Here is a 3,697-nt window from a genome sequence, read left to right as displayed (position 1 = left end):
AGCCGCTGGGGAGAGTGGAGCAAGATATTGCTAACTTTGAGCAAAAAAGGGTATACGGCATTTTTTTTTCCAAATCATGTCATGAAAAGAACACCAGCAGCAGAAAAATTCTTAGGTGATGATCTATGTCTTCTTCCTTCTTTGGTTTTTTTGGGAAATTGTTGTTGCAGTCTAGAGCATTGCCCTTTGAAAGTTCACAAGCACACCACTCTAGGTAGCCATCTTTTCCAAATAGCACTCTTTTAAGATACAAAGTGCGCCTAGTGGTTTGGACATTTTTGCCCTAACCTCCTGTTTCCTCTCTCTATATGTCTACCTTCTTTCTAGGAGGGGGAAAAGGCACATGTGACAGAAACTTGATATACCTTGTCTACCTTCTGCGATGTGTTTTTGGCCTCACCTGTTTGAAGAGGCGCTTTCAAAAATAGACAGTGAGGGCAAAACCGTCCAAGTGTCAAATGAGCTAGTCCAGGCGCTATTTTGGCAAGATGGCAATGTATTTTCAGGGGAAAGAAAGATAGGGAATATTTTCATTTTTTCTGCAAAAGTTTGGTCAGTTACAGGAGAGATTTAGGATTATTTATAACAATTGGGACATAAAAGAAACCCGGAGCGTTCGTGTGTTACAACTCATGGCTTGAGACATAAGGCAGTGGTTGAGATATATAATGACTATTATATTCATAGAATTAACAATAATACATGGTAATTTTCACAGGGTCTCTACTAGAGCAACTATTTGGTCATCACCTAAGAATTTTTCTTCTGCTGGTGTTCTTTTTTAAAAAAACCAAATAGTTGCACAGTGCACGGTGCAAGAAAAATATTTGGTTTGATTTAGGATATTATTAAAAGATAGAAGTGGTCACCTGGCAATAATGAGTGAATTCATAGTTGGTCCTTAAACTTTTTCTATATTCTCATCTGGGTTTATGAACTCTTAAAGTGAATATCTAGGTCTTTCAATTTTTAGTGTTTCATTCGAAGTGCGAGCTAAGGTCCATGATCCACTTTAGTTTGGGAGTTCATGGACCTAAACGAGAATGTAAAAAATGTTTATGGAGCTATAGTGCATTTCACTCACTAATTAAAATCCAATCAACAGAGTAATTGCAAGAAAAAAAAACACTGACTCGAACTTAATGATGAAAACAAATACAATCCTTAGAGTTAGAACTTAGAAGAAAGAACTAGTGCATTGTTTTTCGCTTGGAAAGAACAAATTAGGAAAGTGTGTACATATACACAAACATTTGCAGGCATCATGTTGACGTTTCAAGTGGGCAGAAGGCTAGCTTTTTCCCATTTTTTATTTAATAATTAGGCAAAGAGATCTGCATGGAGGGCCGACATGCCTTCCTTCGAGTCCGAGTATCACATTCTCCTAGAACCTACGAACATCAATCTCATTTAACTATTAAACAAAGGACTATGTGGTTCTGTTCGTTGTAAACAATTGAGCCAGATCAGAAGTAGTTAATAAAAAATTGAACAAACAATTTATGCCTGTAAAATCCTTTTGTTTTTGTCTAACTCTGAAAAGAAATATTTAAACAAATATCGACGACCACATATGCTCTGGGTGTAGTATCTCATCGAGATGTTTACTGTCGAGCCAGCTCAAGAGTTCCGCCCTACCCCTTGCTCCCCAGGCCACAGTCTAAGTCTTCTCCCTTGAAGGCATCACTCAGAGCTAGGGGCTCACCAGACCTCAATCAGGAGTACGAGCTCGGGAGGATGCTTCTTGCCGCCCAAGTCAGCTGCAAGTTGGAGGGGCCAAGGTCAAAGGCGAAGGATGGTACCTGATGACGCTCCGGATCAGCCAAAATGACCTCGTGTAGCCCAGTACGGACACACCAGGAATAGTGTCGAACGGCTCAGCTCATGGGTGACAAGGACAAGCGATGTTACCACTATACTATCATGGCCAGTTAGACGACAAAGTCAACATTCTTACACGATGATGGAGCCACAACCATGACGCCATCTATGCCCTTCTGACAAGACAATGCCTTAAAGGCCAGCCGGACAAAGCGACAGCCAGCCAGAGTGGTCCCCACTAGCACGATTAGGATGAAAACGGTATTCGAAACCGAATCCGTTTAGGGGGTTGAGATATGTCCGTATCTGAGTCCGGATATTCAACATCCGATACCGTATCCGTATCCGAATACTCAAATCGCATATTTATGATGTCGATATCCAATCGTATCCTATCCGACATAGTTGACACTATCCGTATTCGAATCCGAATCCAGACAGAAATATGAAAACAAATATAATATCGGTGATATCCGTCCGTATCCGATCCGTTTTCATCCCTAAGCACGACGCCGACTTAACCAACTCCCCCATACATGTAAAATCCAACCCTCGGCTTTATAGATAGAAAGACGCACAGAGGGACATCCAACAACAACACATCTAGCCATACACGTCACTCTCTGTAAGACACCCCTACCCAAATTTCAAGCATTCACAGGCACAACAATGAATCTCCCGCTTAGACTAGATGTAGGGCTGGCTTGCTTGAGCTAGTATAAATCTCTATTTCTTGTGTGCTAACACATAAAAGACCCCATGCACAACACATAATTTTACTCTTCAGTGGTACGAAACATCGATATTTGGCACGCTAGGTAGGGGCAACTATGTACAGATCTATGGCTTCAATGGGGTTCACCATCAACAACATCAGTGACTTCGTTTTGGGTAGCCGCACCTCCTCCGATGACCTGGATCTCACCACTAGTGTGATACTATGATGGAGCGGCCCTGCTTGCCCTCATAACTGCCCCTGGCTAGGCATTTTGCCTTGAAGGAAGCTTTGGTGGCCCTACCTCGATGGTTTGATCACGTTGCTGGAGCCCAAAACCCCTGTATGTTTTCCCAAGTTCTAGATTGAACTAAGGGACATATTGCTCGTCCCTAATCTTCTTTGAGGCACGATACCAGAGCTTCTGCAACGCAAGGTTCACACACCGCCATGTACTCAGCCTTGATGGTTGAAACCGACGCCCCTCCGCTATGCACATCCGACCTATCTTGTGCCGACTTGATGCCAGCACGGCTGCCTACAACAAGCTCGACTACTTTGGTGCCTGCCCCTAATCGCAACGCTATTGTTCCTAATGCCGAGGTTGTGCTTCCCCCTATGATGTATAATAGCCCTTTCTTGCCTTGGAGGCAATGTGGGTCGAGAACAAGTCAGCACATCCCCTAATGATAGAACCAGGCAGTAGCAAGGGTCCCACTGCATTTGGTCCGGAAGTAGGTACTCCTGATAGATCCTCATTGGATGGAAGCCTAGAAGATGACAACAAGGACATATAGCAATTTGGTTGAATCCAGAAGGTGTGGGCATGAGCGAGGCTCACCTACCGGAAGTATTGGAATCTAAACCATGAGTGTTGGCTCCCAATGGTCGATGGAACGACCAAATACGAGTTGTAACCACCTAGCTCCTACCCGAATGCGGCATCACGTGGTTACTTCCTCCATGGAAGGGGTAGCTGTCGTGGGGTCAGAACCGCCGCAAGCATTGTTGTTAGAGTCGGTGTCAGAGTACGTGTCTCGATGGCTCGGGTGGACTCAAGAACACTTTAATCACAGAGAGAACGCAACTGTTTATCCTGGTTCGGGCCGATCGGTGCCCTACGTCCAACAGCTAATGACCCTTATACTCAAGAGCATCCAA

The sequence above is a fragment of the Miscanthus floridulus genome, chromosome 7 (assembly GCF_019320115.1).
Source record: "Miscanthus floridulus cultivar M001 chromosome 7, ASM1932011v1, whole genome shotgun sequence".
NCBI classification, from domain to species: domain Eukaryota; kingdom Viridiplantae; phylum Streptophyta; class Magnoliopsida; order Poales; family Poaceae; genus Miscanthus; species Miscanthus floridulus.
The sequence above is the reverse complement of the archived record's forward strand: the minus strand, read 5'-3'. Positions refer to the sequence as shown.